The sequence below is a fragment of the Lissotriton vulgaris genome, chromosome 3_2 (assembly GCF_964263255.1).
Source record: "Lissotriton vulgaris chromosome 3_2, aLisVul1.2, whole genome shotgun sequence".
NCBI classification, from domain to species: Eukaryota; Metazoa; Chordata; class Amphibia; order Caudata; family Salamandridae; genus Lissotriton; species Lissotriton vulgaris.
The window spans coordinates 262908712-262931165 of NC_141690.1; the positions used below are offsets into that span (position 1 = coordinate 262908712).

The 22454-nt window shown below is 46.0% G+C and overlaps 2 pseudogenes; both read left to right on the forward strand.

Annotated features, from left to right (window-relative positions):
- The first annotated feature begins 325 nt into the window (after positions 1-325).
- LOC147725645 (uncharacterized) lies at positions 326-8817 on the forward strand (annotated as a pseudogene).
- Positions 8794-21952, forward strand: LOC147725646 (uncharacterized; annotated as a pseudogene).
- Positions 21953-22454: the final 502 nt, after the last annotated feature.

Sequence of the window (22454 nt, forward strand, 5' to 3'; positions counted from 1 at the left end):
GGTATTATTGCAGTGATGGCTGCATACTTTTGAGTTCACATGCTCCGAATGGCTGATGTTTGTCTATAAGTTGAATAGGGATTGTGGTTAATTTGGCATCCAAATAGATGGCTTTAGTATTACCTCTGTTGAAAATGGTATCAGCTCACGAGCCAAATAAATCCTTAAAATAAATATGCATAGAAAGTCGAACAGTTGTCACATGTAAGTCATTCTTACAGATACGGTGTCCCTTCAATCACAAGCCAGCAAGTGAGACGTGTTTTCGAGACAGCAACAAAAAAAAGGCTGCTCTGACGCGGAAAAAAACCTTGTGGCTGATTATATGGCGCATTCTACACCGACTGCAGAAAAGCACTACAGAATGATGAGGGTGGAAAATATCTGTGCTGCAGCAAAACTGCTTAACAAGCTTACACAGGAAACACCACGGTGAGAAAACAATCATTGCTTTTGTTCTCTCTTTGACTTATAGAAAACACAGTTGCAATACTATAATCATTAGACTTCAATGGCCAATAATTGTTATATTTAGACCGTTATTTCAAACAATAACTAGCCATTAATACTGTTTGTGTTCATTTACAGAGACTTGAAACAAAAGTCAAATGTGCATTTTGCAGCCCTCCCTAAAGAGCAACATCAAAGGTATGCCATGTAATATGTTTTCTTTTGTTTATTAAATATAATTCTCTATGTCATAAATGTATGAACACTTTGCAGATTAGGTTTTACTTTTTTCTATTCTTTAATTTACATATATATTCTGTAAGATGCTGTTTCAGAATTCAGTTACTAAAATTTAAAGGGCTTCTTGCATGTTGCAAATCTAAATTAACTGAACCTGCACATGATCTCTATTGAAATCATTCTCTTTATATCACACAGCACTATTGTGATCTGCTATTGCCATAATTTCAATACTTTTTTCCTGTATATTTAAAGGGCGCATAAGAGCGAGAAGTTTAATTCCAAAGTTAATGCAGACGATGGGGATGATATGCTTATACACATTGAAAATATGTTTCCAGTAACTCTTAATGGGGAGCCACCCAAAAAAAAACAACAAACTGAAATGTCTGGGATTCACGAACGTCGGGTGTATCTTAATTGGCGTGTTAAGCAGCAACTTATGAGAAAGGAGAAAACCATGAGTACGTGAATATTCAGATTTGCTGAAATGTATTTACAAATATCCATTGTAGAAAGCATTATTCATTTTATTTTGTTTGTTTAAATCACAGACCATTTTCCACGAAGGCTACCGACTGAAAAGATGGTTAAGAAGTTTTATTCCAAAATGACATGGACAACAAATGTCCCGGAAATACAAGATGTAATTGACAGCTGGAAGCCAATGTCAGAAGCCACATCACCTATGATGGATAAGCACATTCGGTCGTGTGTGCAGCGCCAACAGTGGTGTGGAGTCTCTGTAATTAATCAAGAAGGGACAATGACGGTCATCATAGACCGCATTTTTCAAAAAGGAGAGGTTGTGTGTGACTTTCATGGCAGACTAATTACTGTGGCTGAAGGACTAAAGAAAATGGAAGAACTTCATAAGAAGGAAATGAATCACTTATTATTTTTTAAACATAATGAGGATACATACTGCTTGGATGCCACCATAAGTCCATGTACATGCCACTCTGAAATTGAAACGCCTGGTAGATTGCTACCAACTTAAAAAAAAAAGGCAATGTGAAGCCAGTGCTAGAGACAGTTCCCACAGGTGACACATATAGCTATTCTATTTTGTTTGTGGCATTGGAAACGATTGTGATCAAATCCGAAATCAAGTATGACTACACCTTCTCAACCAGAGCCCACAAAGGACATGTGCCCCCCTGGATAGCTAAAACTAATTCTCACAAAATATTCCAGGTCACCTGCAGCATCTTTTTACAGGTCTCCATAGATTTGTGCAACTTATACTATGCTAATTGACTAACTTGTGCTGTATCTCGAACTCTGGTCTCATAAAGAGATCAGAGGGGTTGTGTTAGTAATAAATACATCTATGTTTGATATATGCCTTTTGTGGTGTCCTTTCATTTGATAATCAAGGGGTTACATATTGTAAAACTGCAAGCTTTACATGCATTCTGAAGTTTAGCCTAAGACTGCTTTCATCCATGCTACCACTAGGATAGCTGGTCTATAAGGTTGTCTTTACAACCATAAGGGTTTTTTAGACTGGTGCAAAGTGCCCACTACATATGCCAGGCTAACTTCTCACAGACAGGACAAATCAATTAGGGAAAATCCTGAGAGGGTGAGAACATCATAACAAAAGGATGAGTTAAACAGTCTTGAGAAACAGTAATCATTATATCAGCTCAGTTCAGCCAAGTATTTTGTCATATTTACTGAGGTGTTCACCTTCTTCTGCATGTCGCTCCACACGTGAGGGGTGCTTGACTGGTCGTATGTTCTGGGCAAATGTGGCTGCTAGTTTAGGGTTGGTAAAGTATGTTGTTTTGCCAGAATGGAAAATGCAAAGTTCTGCAGGTTAGAGCATGAAATACTTAATGTCCTGTTTCTGGAGCATTATTTTCACTGGCACAAACTCTCTTCTGGTAGCCTGTACAGTCAAGGTGAAGCCCGGGCAGAATGAGACAGCATTGTCCTTTTACATTGTTTCTTGCTGGTCCTTCGCCCTGCACAGAACAGTATCCCGGTCTCTGTACTGTACGAGAGATGGACCATTTTGAGTATCGTCCCAAACCTGAGGATACAAGGCACCGACAGTGTGTAGGTCATGCAGTTGTAGTATGTGTTGCCTAGTTTGTTCTTTGTTAGTGTAGACACCATGGAGCCTAATGGTGTCCACTAGGTATATCTTAGATGGAGTGTCCATACTCATGATTACATAGGGGATGATGGACGGAGCGTTTGAGCAAATCAAAAACTCACCCCCAGTCAACTGATCTTGGTTTAATCCATTACCATTCTTTAGCTCACTCCACCCCCCCATTTCAGACATGGCCATATGCAAATCAGTCTGATGATGTGCTTCATGGGAACAGACCAGCCCGAACTGCTAAGCCATGTCTTCCCTGGACCGGAAACAAGCATCCTGGGAACGGGGGGGGGGGGGAGTATGGTTACAAAGCTGAAACTTAAAGGAATTGACGGAAGGGCACCACCAATAGTGGAGCCTGGTTCGATTCCAGAGAGGGAGCCTGAGAAACGGCTACCACATCCAAGGAAGGCGGCAGGCGCGCAAATTACCCACTCCCGACTCGGGGAGGTAGTGACGAAAAATAACAATACGGGACTCTTTCGAGGCCCTGTAATTGGAATGAGTACACTTTAAATCGTTTAACGAGGATCCATTGGAGGGCAAGTCTGGTGCAAGCAGCCGCGGTAATTCCAGCTCCAATAGCGTATATTAAAGTTGCTGCAGTTAAAAAGCTCGTAGTTGGATCTTGGGATCGAGCTGGCGGTCCGCCGCGAGGCGAGCTACTGCCTGTCCCAGCCCCTGCCTCTCGGCGCCCCCTTGATGCTCTTGATTGAGTGTCCTGGGGGTCCGAAGCATTTACTTTGAAAAAATTAGAGTGTTCAAAGCAGGCCGGTCACCTGAATACGTCAGCTAGTAATAATGCAGAGCGCCTGGCAATGTTTTTTTCTCCCAACGGTGCAGTCTGACTCCCAGAGGGGAAGCCATGAACGGGGCACCGGGGCCGAAAAAGATGAGCTGGCGCCGGGGAATGGGGGACCGGAGGACTGGGCCTTCAGCTGGGCCCCAGCCATGTTGGCTTCAATGGGGACCCCACCTGGGGCCTGCCGACACCTTCACAAGAAGGGCTGGCTCCCTGGGCACAACGGAACCCCTGTCCTGGGCCTTTGGCACTGTGGCAGGCCGGGTTGATGGGCCCCGGGCCGTGACACCTGACCCGGGGCCCGGACGGGCCACTGGACCCAAACGGGGCTCCCAAGCCCGGTGGGGCATGTGACACCTCCCCGGGTCCTCCAGACCCCGAGCCCTGTAGCCCCTGAGCCCTGCATCCCCGGGGCCCTGCAGCCCCCGAGCCCTGCAGCCCCCGAGCCCTGCAGCCCCCGAGCCCTGCAGCCCCCGAGCCCTGCAGCCCCGGAGCCCCGGTCAGCGGGGACAGCCTCAGGCAGGGAGGCACGTGCCTGGGGTGGAGCTCTACCATAGCAGCTATAGGCCTCCAGGGGTATACAGGATGGGCCTGCTGTGAATAGGGGCCTCAGGATCACCTCGGTGCATGCAGGGGCAGAAGCCTGAGGGCCACTTAGACCCTGGGTATTTTGGCTTCCACCCTGCGAAGTTGGGCTTAGCAGGGACAGCCGGGGGCATACAGGCACATGCTGGGATGTTGACCCGACCTCTGTTCTTTTCTGCCCGCGGTTGGAGTGGGTGCACCTTTGCACCCTCTACAGGGAGGGGTGGCCCAGCACCCTGGAGTACTCTGACCTGGAGTGATTGCTATGGAGGATCACACGGTGGACCCCGCCCTCCAGGGGCAGCCAGGTTTGGGTCATTGGTCGACTTACCAGCCTGGCAGGGTGGGGGCCAACTTGGTCTTTGCGCTCATGGGTCCCGGTTGATCAGCTGCAACCTATTGGAAGAACTGAGCATTGTGGGCTGGGTGTTTATGCACAGGTTTGAAATTGGTTTTGCAGCCATACGTGACTGCCTGCAGGAGGATGAGAAGGATACTGAGCTCTCACGTTGCAGGTGTAAGCCATTAAGTAGGTAGGGGGCACACCTTCGGTGGCATACATGTGTTACGGTGGAAGGAAAGAAAATGGAAAGGCTTCTCAGAATGAGGAAAACAGGGGCCTTGTGGTTTTTGCAATTCAAATTGCTGTCAGGTCCTAATCATGTGAATTATTCTATACAGCTCCTTGAATGCCACGAGGATGGAGGCATTGGAGCTAATTGAGCTTGGGACCAGTACAATTGACATAGGGACCTCCGAGCCCGCATCAGGGATGTGAAACACAAGAGACTGTGTTATAACGTCTCAAGATTAGCAGGGGAATGTTCTACTTCCTGAACTTCCAATTGGTACTAAGAGCAGGGCAGCAGCAGGGTAGACCTAGATGGGGACAGGCATACCATCAGGCACGGGCCAGAAGTGTAAATACGTTTGTGTTTGTTCATATCCCTCCACCCTTCCTCCCTTTTTCTGTTCCAATCAAGGTAATGTGGTTTCTCCGGTTTTGATTCACTGGTCCTCACTCGAGCAGCGTTAAGGGGGATGAGAACATAAAGGATAAGTCGGGACACTCAGGTGTGGGAGAGCTTTGGGGTGGACTCAGGCAAAGGTGCCCGGAATAGCTAGCAAAGAGAGCATTCACAGGATGATAACCTGTGCTCATCTTTCACACCCCAGACTTCCCAGAATGTACACCATGTCAATTGGTTGTCGTGACACACAGCGGAAAAGTAAGTATGGCAGGGATGGGGGCCTAATGAACAAGTGGTGGGGAACAGAATCCAATTGGAACCTGCCCAGATCAGCGGTCAGGGAGGGTGCTGGGACCAATTCCAAACACATTACCTGCAGATTCTTCAAGATGGAGTCTAACGCACGAAGACAAGGGCACGGAAAGCCAGGGCTCACCTTCCCCTGTTTTCACAGATGACAACTAGCGGTGACTCCAAGCACATCTCAGGATGAAGACTGGGCAAGTTTCATGGAGATGGCGATGGGCAAGGGGCACACTGCGCGGGCAAAGGGCACACTGTGCCGACAAGGGGCACACTGCGCGGACAAGGGGCACACTGCGCGGACAAGGGGCACACTGCGCGGACAAGGGGCACACTGCGCGGACAAGGGGCACACTGCGCGGACAAGGGCCAGAAGACTCTGGGGTCGAATTGGACAGACCCGGAGCACCCTAGCCAGTTCATGCAAATACTGGGTTAACAAGCCAGAAAAAGGCCCACCGGCCTAAGAACAAGGAATTATTTTGCTAGGCCCCACACCAAAACCAAAAATTAGAGCCCCGGCATCACAGTGCGACTGGGCCGTGCGAGGCAGAGACCGGGCCGTGCGAGGCAGAGACCGGGCCGTGCGAGGCAGAGACCGGGCCGTGCGAGGCAGAGACCGGGCCGTGCGAGGCAGAGACCGGGCCGTGCGAGGCAGAGACCGGGCCGTGCGAGGCAGAGACCGGGCCGTGCGAGGCAGAGACCGGGCCGTGCGAGGCAGAGACCGGGCCGTGCGAGGCAGAGACCGGGCCGTGCGAGGCAGAGACCGGGCCGTGCGAGGCAGAGACCGGGCCGTGCGAGGCAGAGACTGGGCCGTGCGAGGCAGAGACTGGGCCGTGCGAGGCAGAGACTGGGCCGCGCGAGGCAGAGACTGGGCCGCGCGAGGCAGAGACTGGGCCGCGCGAGGCAGAGACTGGGCCGCGTGAGGCAGAGACTGGGCCGCGCGTGGCAGAGACTGGGCTGCGCGTGGCAGAGACAGGGCTGTGCGTGGCAGAGACAGGGCCGTGCGTGGCAGAGACAGGGCCGTGCGTGGCAGAGACAGGGCCGTGCGTGGCAGAGACGGGGCCATGCGACGCAGACACCGGGCCGTGCGTGGCAGAGACCGGGCCGTGCGTGGCAGAGACCGGGCCGTGCGAGGCAGACACCGGGCCGTGCGAGGCAGACACCGGGCCGTGCGAGGCAGACACCGGGCCGTGCGAGGCAGACACCGGGCCGTGCGAGGCAGACACCGGGCCGTGCGAGGCAGACACCCGGCCGTGCGAGGCAGACACCGGGCCGTGCGAGGCAGAAACCGGGCCGTGCGAGGCAGAAACCGGGCCGTGCGAGGCAGAAACTGGGCAGTGCCAGCATGCACCATTGGCACAATACCAGCAAGCGACGAGTCTATGGACAAAATGTGTAAGCTGATGGACTCCATGCTGAGTTTTATGGCAGGCTTCAAAACCAGTTTCACTAACTTGGCGACTCAGCTTCATCACAAGGGCCCAACTTCTGGTGGGGAGGGGCACAGTCAATTGAAAATGTATGGGTTGGTGTAGCCAGTGATAAGCAATCGCATTCCTCTTGTTTGCGGGAAGTGTTTTAAAAACAGTTTTCAGTTGCCACTTCACTTGTCTAGAGTTTGCATGAAGCAAAGCACTCCTGAAGAGATTAGAAAAACAGTCAAAGAAGTAGATCATCCATGATTGACCATCTTGCGAAGGGAAGGATCTACAATTATGAAAATCTCAAGCTTCTTATCAATGAAGAGGCCCTGATACCTGTTATAAAAATGTTGGAAACAAATGTTGTTTCGTTGTTGGAAAGCCTGTTGATCCAGTTGTTCTGTAAGTAAACAATCTTTCGGTAATTATTGTTAGTTTGCTATAATTGTTAGCTCTTTATACACTATCAATTGTTATATATCCTCTATTTCACTAACAGATGATTTTAATTTTTTTTGGGGGGGTCTCCATTCTATCCATGCATATTGTTGCAACCTTGTAAGGAAACCTATGTTTTTTATTACCTTGTATATTGGTCCACTCCATTTTTAAGGCTCAAATATAACCCTTTCTTTTTAGACTTCCTGTGACATCAGAAGAAAAAATGGATGCTGACCTTCGGATAGACGAGGAAGAAGGAACTGAGAAAGAATCTGAATTATATCAACCGTAAGTTTAAATAACCACATCTGTTTGCATCACCTGCATCTTGGTTAACTATTCAATCTTAAACTGTTTGTTTTCTAAAACGTTTCACCATTCAATTCAACAGCCCAAAAGGAAAATCATGGCAGACATCCATACGCAAGAAGCTTAGTGACATGGGACTTTACCGGAAGCATTCCTTGGATTGCCAACTTTTAGTTGGTTTCCGGAACTATTTGAAAGAGGATCTCTCCGTCTGCAACTTCAAACAAGAGGTAATATAAAAAGGCTCTTACTACTATAGCTGTTTATACTGCGAATACTATTAATCATGATTTTCAGCAAATTATATAATAACTGTTATCTGTATTTTTTTAATTAAAGCTGGAAAATGTAGCAAGATTCCTATATTTCTACAAACCTGAAGAACCAACTACGGATTTCATTAAAAACATCCCTCGGACACGTGAGTTTTTCAATCAGCTAAAAACATCAGGCCTGGCCCAGCAGACAATTGTCAACTACATGAAAAATCTAAAGCGTTTTGTCCATTACCTTTCTGTTGCTACAGATTTAAGAGAGAGTGAACTTGACCTATATACAGCCGCTCAGCACTTTCTCTGCGTAATGAAGGACATGCAGAAAAAAATTAGTAGAGGCATTTCTAAAGAAGTAACGCAAAAAAGGTAAAAGTTTATGATTTGTTAAGTACAATAGTTATCAGATCAAAATAAACAGTAACATTTCCTATAACTGTAGATTAAAATTTTCTCTCCGACACTTATCATGACTTTCCACATATGTCTTAGGTACACGTAGTTCACAGCAGAAAAAATAACCCCTGGAAACTGCTTACGTATCTTGGAGAAAGCAAAGGAGGAATTCCTTGAAGTCATCGAAAAACTCGCCAACAAGCAGAAATTCTCTGTGCAGGATACACTCTTGGTTTTATACTATTTAGAGGCACTATTGCTCCTAAAACATGTACAAAGACCTGGTGTCGTCAAGAATTTTCAGGTATGGTAACGAAATAAAAACAATTACTAGGATCCATCAACGTAGCATCAGAGCCTTCCTTCTTCCTCTGCATGACCATGCTCAATGGTTAATTTTTGTATCTCTTAAAAGAAGGACTTTTAAAGAATTATAAACACTATGTAATTATTATAAATATCTCACAATTTTACATGTTAAAGAATGGGAAGAAATTATATAATAACAGCAAATGATATAGTAACTGTTTCTGTTTTTTCTTTAATTAAAGCTGGACAATGTTGCAACATTTGTATTTTTCTACAATCCTGAAGCACCAACTACAGATTTTATTACGAACATCCATCGGACACGCAAATGTTTTAATCAGCTAATCATCGGAGCCTTCCTTCTTCCTCTGCACAACCATGCTCAATGGTTATTTGTTGTATTTCTTAAAAGAAGGACTTTTAAAGAATTATAAACACTATGTAATTATTATAAATATCTCACAATTTTGCAGGTTAAAGAATGGGAAGAACGAAGATCATACCATGATGAGGACGGCAACTATTATGCAATTGTTGCAGTCAAAGAACACAAGACAGCAGCTCAGCAGATTGCATCATTTTGTTTAATCCGTGAAGAAGAACAGGTGTGTATAGACAGTTCAATTCATATTGACCTTTAAAATATAACAGATTGTGAATACTTCAGTCACAGATGCATTTTTAATGTGAATTCATATTAGTTTCTCTCTTTACTTACAGTGGTTTGAGCAATATCTCACAACGATCAGGCCAGATATGTTAAGGAAGAGGAAGACTGCTTCAACAGATACATTTTTCATATCTTCCACTGGAGGAGCAATCTATAATCTGTCTAATGATCTCCACCGATTTCATGAAAGGTATTATTGCAGTGATGGCTGCATAGTTTTGAGTTCACATGCTCCGAATGGCTGATGTTTGTCTATAAGTTGAATAGGGATTGTGGTTAATTTGGCATCCAAATAGATGGCTTTAGTATTACCTCTGTTGAAAATGGTATCAGCTCACGAGCCAAATAAATCCTTGAAATAAATATGCATAGAAAGTCGAACAGTTGTCACATGTAAATAATTCTTACAGATACGGTGTCCCTTCAATCACAAGCCAGCAAGTGAGACGTGTTTTCGAGACAGCAACAAAAAAAGGCTGCTCTGACGCGGAAAAATACCTTGTGGCTGATTATATGGCGCATTCTACACCGACTGCAGAAAAGCACTACAGAATGATGAGGGTGGAAAATATCTGTGCTGCAGCAAAATTGCTGAACAAGCTTACACAGGAAACACCACGGTGAGAAAACAATCATTGCTTTTGTTCTCTCTTTGACTTATAGAAAACACAGTTGCAATACTGTAATCATTAGACTTCAATGGCAAATAATTGTTATATTTAGACCTTTATTTCAAACAATAACTAGCCATTAATACTGTTTGTGTTCATTTACAGAGACTTGAAACAAAAGTCAAATGTGCATTTTGCAGCCCTCCCTAAAGAGCAACATCAAAGGTATGCCATGTAATATGTTTTCTTTTGTTTATTAAATATAATTCTCTATGTCATAAATGTATGAACACTTTGTAGATTAGGTTTTACTTTTTTCTGTTCTTTAATTTACATATATATTCTGTAAGATGCTGTTTCAGAATTCAGTTACTAAAATTTAAAGGGCTTCTTGCATGTTGCAAATCTAAATTAACTGAACCTGCACATGATCTCTATTGAAATCATTCTCTTTATATCACACAGCACTATTGTGATCTGCTATTGCCATAATTTCAATACTTTTTTTTCTGTATATTTAAAGGGCGCATAAGAGCGAGAAATTTAATTCCAAAGTTAATGCAGACGATGGGGATGATATGCTTATACACATTGAAAATATGTTTCCAGTAACTCTTAATGGGGAGCCACCCAAAAAAAAACAATGAACGGAAATGTCTGGGATTCTCGAACGTCGGGTGTATCTTAATTGGCGTGTTAAGCAGCAACTTATGAGAAAGGAGAAAACCATGAGTACGTGAATATTCAGATTTGCTGAAATGTATTTACAAATATCCATTGTAGAAAGCATTATTCATTTTATTTTGTTTGTTTAAATCACAGACCATTTTCCACAAAGGCTACCGACTGAAAAGATGGTTAAGAAGTTTTATTCCAAAATGACATGGACAACAAATGTCCCGGAAATACAAGATGTAATTGACAGCTGGAAGCCAATGTCAGAAGCCACATCACCTATGATGGATAAGCACATTCGGTCGCGTGTGCAGCGCCAACAGTGGTGTGGAGTCTCTGTAATTTATTTAAGAAGGGACAATGACGGTCATCGTAGACCGCATTTTTCAAAAAGGAGAGGTTGTGTGTGACTTTCATGGCAGACTAATTACTGTGGCTGAAGGACTAAAGAAAATGGAAGAACTTCATAAGAAGGAAATGAATCACTTATTATTTTTAAACATAATGAGGATACATACTGCTTGGATGCCACCATAAGTCCATGTACATGCCACTCTGAAATTGAAACGCCTGGTAGATTGCTACCAACTTACAAAAAAAAGGCAATGTGAAGCCAGTGCTAGAGACAGTTCCCACAGGTGACACATATAGCTATTCTATTTTGTTTGTGGCATTGGAAACGATTATGATCAAATCCAAAATCAAGTATGACTACTCCTTCTCAACCAGAGCCCACAAAGGACATGTGCCCCCCTGGATAGCTTAAACTAATTCTCACAAAATATTCCAGGTCACCTGCAGCATCTTTTTACAGGTCTCCATAGATTTGTGCAACTTATACTATGCTAATTGACTAACTTGTGCTGTATCTCGAACTCTGGTCTCATAAAGAGATCAGAGGGGTTGTGTTAGTAATAAATACATCTATGTTTGATATATGCCTTTTGTGGTGTCCTTTCCTTTGATAATCAAGGGGTTACATATTGTAAAACTGCAAGCTTTACATGCATTTTGAGGTTTAGCCTAAGACTGCTTTCATCCATGCTACCACTAGGATAGCTGGTCTATAAGGTTGTCTTTACAACCATAAGGGTTTTTTAGACTGGTGCAAAGTGCCCACTACATATGCCAGGCTAACTTCTCACAGACAGGACAAATCAATTAGGGAAAATCCTGAGAGGGTGAGAACATCATAACAAAAGGATGAGTTAAACAGTCTTGAGAAACAGTAATCATTATATCAGCTCAGTTCAGCCAAGTATTTTGTCATTTTTACTGAGGTGTTCACCTTCTTCTGCATGTCGCTCCACACGTGAGGGGTGCTTGACTGGTCGTATGTTCTGGGCAAATGTGGCTGCTAGTTTAGGGTTGGTAAAGTATGTTGTTTTGCCAGAATGGAAAATGCAAAGTTCTGCAGGTTAGAGCATGAAATACTTAATGTCCTGTTTCTGGAGCATTATTTTCACTGGCACAAACTCTCTTCTGGTAGCCTGTACAGTCAAGGTGAAGCCCGGGCAGAACGAGACAGCATTGTCCTTTTACATTGTTTCTTGCTGGTCCTTCGCCCTGTACAGAACAGTATCCCGGTCTCTGTACTGTACGAGAGTTGGGCCATTTTGAGTATCGTCCCAAACCTGAGGATACAAGGCACCGACAGTGTGTAGGTCATGCAGTTGTAGTATGTGTTGCCTAGTTTGTTCTTTGTTAGTGTAGACACCATGGAGCCTAATGGTGTCCACTAGGTATATCTTAGATGGAGTGTCCATACTCATGAATACATAGGGGATGATGGACGGAGCATTTGAGCAAATCAAAAACTCACCCCCAGTCAACTGATCTTGGTTTAATCCATTACCATTCTTTAGCTCACTCCACCACCCCATTTCAGACATGGCCATATGCAAATCAGTCTGATGATGTGCTTCATGGGAACAGACCAGCCCGAACTGCTAAGCCATGTCTTCCCTGGACCGGAAACAAGCATCCTGGGAACGGGGGGGGGGGGAGTATGGTTGCAAAGCTGAAACTTAAAGCAATTGACGGAAGGGCACCACCAATAGTGGAGCCTGGTTTGTTTCCAGAGAGGGAGCCTGAGAAACGGCTACCACATCCAAGGAAGGCGGCAGGCGCGCAAATTACCCACTTCCGACTCGGGGAGGTAGTGACGAAAAATAACAATACAGGACTCTTTCGAGGCCCTGTAATTGGAATGAGTACACTTTAAATCCTTTAACGAGGATCCATTGGAGGGCAAGTCTGGTGCAAGCAGCCGCGGTAATTCCAGCTCCAATAGCGTATATTAAAGTTGCTGCAGTTAAAAAGCTCGTAGTTGGATCTTGGGATCGAGCTGGCGGTCCGCCGAGAGGCGAGCTACTGCCTGTCCCAACCCCTGCCTCTCGGCGCCCCCTTGATGCTCTTGACTGAGTGTCCTGGGGGTCCGAAGCATTTACTTTGAAAAAATTAGAGTGTTCAAAGCAGGCCGGTCACCTGAATACGTCAGCTAGGAATAATGCAGAGCGCCTGGCAATGTTTTTTTCTCCCAACGGTGCAGTCTGACTCCCAGAGGGGAAGCCATGAACGGGGCACCGGGGCCGAAAAAGATGAGCTGGCGCCGGGGAATGGGGGACCGGAGGACTGGGCCTTCAGCTGGACCCCAGACATGTTGGCTTCAATGGGAACCCCACCTGGGGCCTGCCGACACCTTCACAAGAAGGGCAGGCTCCCTGGGCACAACGGAACCCCTGTCCTGGGCCTTTGGCACTGTGGCAGGCCGGGTTGATGGGCCCCGGGCCGTGACAACTGACCCGGGGCCCGGACGGGCCCCTGTACCCAACCGGGGCTCCCAAGCCCGGTGGCGCATGTGACGCCTCCCCGGGTCCTCCAGACCCCGAGCCCTGTAGCCCCTGAGCCCTGCATCCCCGGGGCCCTGCAGCCCTGCAGCCCCCGAGCCCTGCAGCCCCCGAGCCCTGCAGCCCCCGAGCCCTGCAGCCCCCGAGCCCTGCAGCCCCCGAGCCTCGGTCAGCGGGGACAACCTCAGGCAGGGAGGCACGTGCCTGGGGTAGAGCTCTACCATAGCAGCTATAGGCCTCCAGGGGTATACAGGATGGGCCTGCTGTGAATAGGGGCCTCAGGATCACCTCGGTGCATGCAGGGGCAGAAGCCTGAGGGCCACTTAGACCCTGGGTATTTTGGCTTCCACCCTGCGAAGTTGGGCTTAGCAAGGACAGCCGGGGGCATACAGGCACATGCTGGGGTGTTGACCCGACCTCTGTTCTTTTCTGCCCGCGGTTGGAGTGGGTGCACCTTTGCACCCTCTACAGGGAGGGGTGGTCCAGCACCCTGGAGTACTCTGACCTGGAGTGATTGCTATGGAGGATCACACGGTGGACCCCGCCCTCCAGGGGCAGCCAGGTTTGGGTCATTGGTCGACTTACCAGCCTGGCAGGGTGGGGGCCTACTTGGTCTTTGCGCTCATGGGTCCCGGTTGATCAGCTGCAACCTATTGGAAGAACTGAGCATTGTGGGCTGGGTGTTTATGCACAGGTTTGAAATTGGTTTTGCAGCCATACGTGACTGCCTGCAGGAGGATGAGAAGGATACTGAGCTCTCAGGTTGCAGGTGTAAGCCATTAAGTAGGTAGGGGGCACACTTTCGGTGGCATACAGGTGTTACAGTGGAAGGAAAGAAAATGGAAAGGCTTCTCAGAATGAGGAAAGCAGGGGCCTTGTGGTTTTTGCAATTCAAATTGCTGTCAGGTCCTAATCATGTGAATTATTCTATACAGCTCCTTGAATGCCACGAGGATGGAGGCATTGGAGCTAATTGAGCTTGGGACCAGTACAATTGACATAGGGACCTCCGAGCCCACATCAGGGATGTGAAACACAAGCGACTGTGTTATAATGTCTCAAGATTAGCAGGGGAATGTTCTACTTCCTGAACTTCCAATTGGTACTAAGAGCAGGGCAGCAGCAGGGTAGACCTAGATGGGGACAGGCATACCATCAGGCACGGGCCAGAAGTGTAAATACGTTTGTGTTTGTTCATATCCCCTCCACCCCTCCTCCCTTTTTCTGTTCCAATCAAGGTAATGTAGTTTCTCCGTTTTTGATGCACTGGTCCTCACCCGAGCAGCGTTAAGGGGGATGAGAACATAAAGGATAAGTCGGGACACTCAGGTGTGGGAGAGCTTTGGGGTGGACTCAGGCAAAGGTGCCCGGAATAGCTAGCAAAGAGAGCATTCACAGGATGATAACCTGTGCTCATCTTTCACACCCCAGACTTCCCAGAATGTACACCATGTCAATTGGTTGTCGTGACACACAGCGGAAAAGTAAGTATGGCAGGGATGGGGGCCTAATGAACAAGTGGTGGGGAACAGAATCCAATTGGAACCTGCCCAGATCAGCGGTCAGGGAGGGTGCTGGGACCAATTCCAAACACATTACCTGCAGATTCTTCCAAGATGGAGTCTACCGCACGAAGACAATGGCACGGAAAGCCAGGGCTCACCTTCCCCTGTTTTCACAGATGACAACTAGCGTTGACTCCCAGCAAATCTCAGGATTAAGACTGGGCAAGTTTCATGGAGATGGCGATGGGCAAGGGGCACACTGCACGGGCAAAGGGCACACTGCGCGGGCAAAGGGCACACTGCGTGGACAAGGGGCACACTGCGCGGACAAGGGGCACACTGCGCGGACAAGGGGCACACTGCGCGGACAAGGGCCAGAAGACTCTGGGGTCAAATTGGACAGGCCCGGAGCACCCTAGCCAGTTCATGCAAATACTGGGCTAACAAGCCAGAAAAAGGCCCACCGGCCTAAGAACAAGGAATTATTTTGCTAGGCCCCGCACCAAAACCAAAAATTAGAGCCCCAGCATCACAGTGCGACTGGGCCGTGCGAGGCAGAGACTGGGCCGTGCGAGGCGGAGACTGGGCCGTGCGAGGCAGAGACTGGGCCGAGCGAGGCAGAGACTGGGCCGTGCTAAGCAGAGACTGGGCCGTGCGAGGCAGAGACTGGGCCGTGCGAGGCAGAGACTGGGCCGTGCGAGGCAGAGACTGGGCCGTGCGAGGCAGAGACTGGGCCGTGCGAGGCAGAGACTGGGCCGTGCGAGGCAGAGACTGGGCCGTGCGAGGCAGAGACTGGGCCGTGCGAGGCAGAGACTGGGCCGTGCGAGGCAGAGACTGGGCCGTGCGAGGCAGAGACTGGGCCGTGCGAGGCAGAGACTGGGCCGTGCGAGGCAGAGACTGGGCCGTGCGAGGCAGAGACTGGGCCGTGCGAGGCAGAGACTGGGCCGTGCGAGGCAGAGACTGGGCAGTGCGAGGCAGAGACTGGGCCGTGCGAGGCAGAGACTGGGCCGTGCGAGGCAAAGACTGGGCCGTGCGAGGCAGAGGCTGGGCCGTGCGAGGCAGAGACCGGGCCGTGCGTGGCAGAGACCGGGCCGTGCGAGGCAGAGACCGGGCCGTGCGAGGCAGAGACCGGGCCGTGCGAGGCAGAGACCGGGCCGTGCGAGGCAGAGACCGGGCCGTGCGAGGCAGAGACCGGGCCGTGCGAGGCAGAGACCGGGCCGTGCGAGGCAGAGACCGGGCCGTGCGAGGCAGAGACCGGGCCGTGCATGGCAGAGACAGGGCCGTGCGTGGCAGAGACAGGGCCGTGCGTGGCAGAGACAGGGCCGTGCGTGGCAGAGACCGGGCCGTGCGTGGCAGAGACCGGGCCGTGCGTGGCAGAGACCGGGCCGTGCGTGGCAGAGACCGGGCCGTGCGTGGCAGAGACCGGGCCGTGCGTGGCAGAGACCGGGCCGTGCGTGGCAGAGACCGGGCCGTGCGTGGCAGAGACCGGGCCGTGCGTGGCAGACACCGGGCCGTGCGTGGCAGACACCGGGCCGTGCGTGGCAGACACCGGGCCGTGCAAGGCAGACACTGGGCCGTGCGAGGCAGACACCGGGCCGTGCGAGGCAGACACCGGGTCGTGCGAGGCAGAAACCGGGCCGTACGAGGCAGAAACCGGGCCGTGCGAGGCAGAAACTGGGCAGTGCCAGCATGCACCATTGGCACAATACCAGCAAGCAACGAGTCTATGGACAAAATGTGTAAGCTGATGGACTCCATGCTGAGTTTTATGGCAGGCTTCAAAACCAGTTTCACTAACTTGGCGACTCAGCTTCATCACAAGGGCCCAACTTCTGGTGGGGAGGGGCACAGTCAATTGAAAATGTATGGGTTGGTGTAGCCAGTGATAAGCAATCGCATTCCTCTTGTTTGCGGGAAGTGTTTTAAAAACAGTTTTCAGTTGCCACATCACTTGTCTAGAGTTTGCATGAAGCAAAGCACTCCTGAAGAGATTAGAAAAACAGTCAAAGAAGCTAGATCATCCATGATTGACCATCTTGCGAAGGGAAGGATCTACAATTATGAAAATCTCAAGCTTCTTATCAATGAAGAGGCCCTGATACCGGTTATAAAAATGTTGGAAACAAATGTTGTTTCGTGTTTGGAAAGCCTGTTGATCCAGTTGTTGTGTAAGTAAACAATCTTTCGGTAATTATTGTTAGTTTGCTATAATTGTTAGCTCTTTATACACTATCAATTGCTATATATCCTCTATTTCACTAACAGATGATTTTTTTTTTTTTGGGGGGGGGTCTCCATTCTATCCATGCATATTCTTGCAACCTTGTAAGGAAACCTATGTTTTTTATTACCTTGTATATTTGTCCACTCCATTTTTAAGGCTCAAATATAACCCTTTCTTTTTAGACTTCCTGTGACATCAGAAGAAAAAATGGATGCTGACCTTCAGATAGACGAGGAAGAAGGAACTGAGAAAGAATCTGAATTATATCAACCGTAAGTTTAAATAACCACCATCTGTTTGCATCACCTGCATCTTGGTTAACTATTCAATCTTAAACTGTTTGTTTTCTAAAACGTTTCACCATTCAATTCAACAGCCCAAAAGGAAAATCATGGCAGACATCCATACGCAAGAAGCTTAGTGACATGGGACTTTACCGGAAGCATTCCTTGGATTGCCAACTTTTAGTTGGTTTCCGGAACTATTTGAAAGAGGATCTCTCCGTCTGCAACTTCAAACAAGAGGTAATATAAAAAGGCTCTTACTACTATAGCTGTTTATACTGCGAATACTATTAATCATGATTTTCAGCAAATTATATAATAACTGTTATCAGTATTTTTTTAATTAAAGCTGGAAAATGTAGCAAGATTCCTATATTTCTACAAACCTGAAGAACCAACTACGGATTTCATTAAAAACATCCCTCGGACACGTGAGTTTTTCAATCAGCTAAAAACATCAGGCCTGGCCCAGCAGACAATTGTCAACTACATGAAAAATCTAAAGCGTTTTGTCCATTACCTTTCTGTTGCTACAGATTTAAGAGAGAGTGAACTTGACCTATATACAGCCGCTCAGCATTTTCTCTGCGTAATGAAGGACATGCAGAAAAAAATTAGTAGAGACATTTCTAAAGAAGTAACGCAAAAAAGGTAAAAGTTTATGATTTGTTAAGTACAATAGTTATCAGATGAAAATAAACAGTAACATTTCCTATAACTGTAGATTCAAATTTTCTCTCCGACACTTATCATGACTTTCCACATATGTCTTAGGTACACGGAGTTCACAGCAGAAAAAATGACCCCTGGAAACTGCTTACGTATCTTGGAGAAAGCAAAGGAGGAATTCCTTGAAGTCATCGAAAAACTCGCCAACAAGCAGAAATTCTCTGTGCAGGATACACTCTTGGTTTTATACTATTTAGAGGCACTATTGCTCCTAAAACATGTACAAAGACCTGGTGTCGTCAAGAATTTTCAGGTATGGTAACGAAATAAAAACAATTACTAGGATCCATCAACGTGGCATCAGAGCCTTCCTTCTTCCTCTGCATGACCATGCCCAATGGTTAATTTTTGTATCTCTTAAAAGAAGGACTTTTAAAGAATTATAAACACTATGTAATTATTATAAATATCTCACAATTTTACATGTTAAAGAATGGGAAGAAATTATATAATAACAGCAAATGATATAGTAACTGTTTCTGTTTTTTCTTTAATTAAAGCTGGACAATGTAGCAACATTCGTATTTTTCTACAATCCTGAAGCACCAACTACAAATTTTATTAAGAACATCCATCGGACACGCAAATGTTTCAATCAGCTAATCATCGGAGCCTTCCTTCTTCCTCTGCATAACCATGCTCAATGGTTAATTGTTGTATCTCTTAAAAGAAGGACTTTTAAAGAATTATAAACACTATGTAATTATTATAAATATCTCACAATTTTGCAGGTTAAAGAATGGGAAGAACGAAGATCATACCATGATGAGGACGGCAACTATTATGCAATTGTTGCAGTCAAAGAACACAAGACAGCAGCTCAGGAGATTGCATCATTTTGTTTAAGCCGTGAAGAAGAACAGGAGTGTATAGACAGTTCAATTCATATTGACCTTTAAAATATAACAGATTGTGAATACTTCAGTCACAGATGCATTTTTAATGTGAATTCCTATTAGTTTCTCTCTTTACTTACAGTGGTTTGAGCAATATCTCACAACGATCAGGCCTGATATGTTAAGGAAGAGGAAGACTGCTTCAACAGATACATTTTTCATATCTTCCACTGGAGGAGCAATCTATAATCTGTCTAATGATCTCCACCGATTTCATGAAAGGTATTATTGCAGTGATGGCTGCATACTTTGTTGCGTGTTTATCTAGGTTCCTGATCGATACTGTGACCTTATGCCCCTATTCGGCTATAAACCCATTTATTCCCTATATTGGCATAACCGTTCAAGTGCGATTTTCTGAAAAGTCATCTCTGGCCTCACACGAACAGAGCCACATTCCAGCATAGTTCTCTCTGCCACTTCCTTTGCGACCAATTAGTGCAATGACAGAGCAGTAGTCACTATCTGATATTCCTAGATAACACTCAGAGTTCTTCAACAAGATAAAAACTCAGCAAAACTGGAAATCCCCGCTTGCTATGTTTTGATTAGTAATGGAACTCTAATGAGCAACTGATAACTATCACTTCCTAGTGACATCTTTAATTGACGTCTTATGTCTAGCAAACTTGCGTCAAACCCGGCACCTGTCAGGTATAAATATTACCAACGTTGCCTTAAGCAATGTGAGCTGCAAGCTACTGTTGCTGATGCTGGCTGCCTGCAAGACCCCGTGTTGGTAAATCTAGCACTCTGTCGCTGCAGCCTGCTATCCTGTGGTGGTGAAGCTGCTGATACCATTATCGCCGCTAAAGCGCGAACTATGGTGCAGTACGCTTAAGGAGCTGAACAGCCGTCCCTCTGCGAAGACATCCAGCAGATTCCAGCTGCCCGCGGACGCTGTCCCCCCTCCTTCCTCGACGCGCTGAAGAGAAGCTGCTGCCTTTCTCGTGCAGAGAAATCCAGCTCCGGCGTTTCCGGTCTACCCTCGCGGGTGACTGGGATATCGAGAGAGACCCCTGAAGGAGATACCAATCCTCCATCATTCTATTCAGAGGTATGGTGTTGACTAAACCCTTAGACGAGAATTCTTGAAACAAACCTTGGCAAAACCAACTTAACTTAAAGCTACTTACTTGCTCCCCTTTCACGTGTTAGGCTTAGGTCAGGCACACTGGGGTAGGCTTAGTTAGAAGCACCAGTTGAGTATGTTAGCCTAATGTATATATGACTGTATATATGTTTTATTACTTTTAAACCATTGTATGGCTAAGAAACCAAATCAATGCTTTTACAGTTCTATTTCGCAATACTTATCTTACTGTACGTACTTTTTATAATAACAATTATTGCAATTGTGGCAATACATTTCTCTTGTACGAGAAGAAAGACTGTTCAATAAATGTTAACCCGTTATTGATAAACGCCCGTCTCTCTATTCTCTACATCTCGTGAAAGTAAACTGCACTAGACTGACTGAGTGAAATACATGTCTATTGTTTCACACGACCCTAGAGATTGACTCTTGATCTGAGGAGCAAAGTTGTCATGTTGCACGGTTGTTGGAAAGCTGAATCCCTTCTTGTCTGTGCCAAGGAAGCTGATCACTTCCTATGCAGAGAAGAAAGTTTCCAGTGACCTCTGAGCTAGTTGGTAACACAACCCAATTAAGTTTAGGATAGTCAGTGGAGGCCTGGAATATCCGCAGTTCCACGTCGATACTACTGTTTATGTTATTCCAATGCGCAGGGCCTAGTGGGAAACTAGGAACTACACTACAACTTTTGAGATCACATGCTCCGAATGGCTGATGTTTGTCTATAAGTTGAATAGGGATTGTGGTTAATTTGGCATCCAAATAGATGGCTTTAGTATTACCTCTGTTGAAAATGGTATCAGCTCACGAGCCAAATAAATCCTTGAAATAAATATGTATAGAAAGTCGAACAGTTGTCACATGTAAGTAATTCTTACAGATACGGTGTCCCTTCAATCACAAGCCAGCAAGTGAGACGTGTTTTCGAGACAGCAACAAAAAAAAGGCTGCTCTGACGAGGAAAAAAACCTTGTGGCTGATTATATGGCGCATTCTACACCGACTGCAGAAAAGCACTACAGAATGATGAGGGTGGAAAATATCTGTGCTGCAGCAACACTGCTGAACAAGCTTACACAGGAAACACCACGGTGAGAAAACAATCATTTCTTTTGTTCTCTCTTTGACTTATAGAAAACACAGTTGCAATACTATAATCATTAGACTTCAATGGCAAATAATTGTTATATTTAGACCTTTATTTCAAACAATAACTAGCCATTAATACTGTTTGTGTTCATTTACAGAGACTTAAAACAAAAGTCAAATGTGCATTTTGCAGCCCTCCCTAAAGAGCAACATCAAAGGTATGCCATGTAATATGTTTTCTTTTGTTTATTAGATATAATTCTCTATGTCATAAATGTATGAACACTTTGTAGATTAGGTTTTACTTTTTTCTGTTCTTTAATTTACATATATATTCTGTAAGATGCTGTTTCAGAATTCAGTTACTAAAATTTAAAGGGCTTCTTGCATGTTGCAAATCTAAATTAACTGAACCTGCACATGATCTCTATTGAAATCATTCTCTTTATATCACACAGCACTATTGTGATCTGCTATTGCCATAATTTCAATACTTTTTTTTCTGTATATTTAAAGGGCGCATAAGAGCGAGAAGTTTAATTCCAAAGTTAATGCAGACAATGGGGATGATATGCTTATACACATTGAAAATATGTTTCCAGTAACTCTTAATGGGGAGCCACCCAAAAAAAACAACGAACTGAAATGTCTGGGATTCACGAACATCGGCTGTATCTTAATTGGCTTGTTAAGCAGCAACTTATGAGAAAGGAGAAAACCATGAGTAAGTGAATATTCAGATTTGCTGAAATGTATTTTCAAATATCCATTGTAAAGAGCATTATTCATTTTATTTTGTTTGTTTAAATCACAGACCATTTTCCACGAAGGCTACCGACTGAAAAGATGGTTAAGAAGTTTTATTCCAAAATGACATGGACATCAAATGTCCCGGAAATACAAGATGTAATTGACAGCTGGAAGCCAATGTCAGAAGCCACATCACCTATGATGGATAAGCACATTCGGTCGTGTGTGCAGCGCCAACAGTGGTGTGGAGTCTCTGTAATTAATCAAGAAGGGACAATGATGGTCATCATAGACCGCATTTTTCAAAAAGGAGAGGTTGTGTGTGACTTTCATGGCAGACTAATTACTGTGGCTGAAGGACTAAAGAAAATGGAAGAACTTCATAAGAAGGAAATGAATCACTTATTATTTTTTAAACATAATGAGGATACATACTGCTTGGATGCCACCATAAGTCC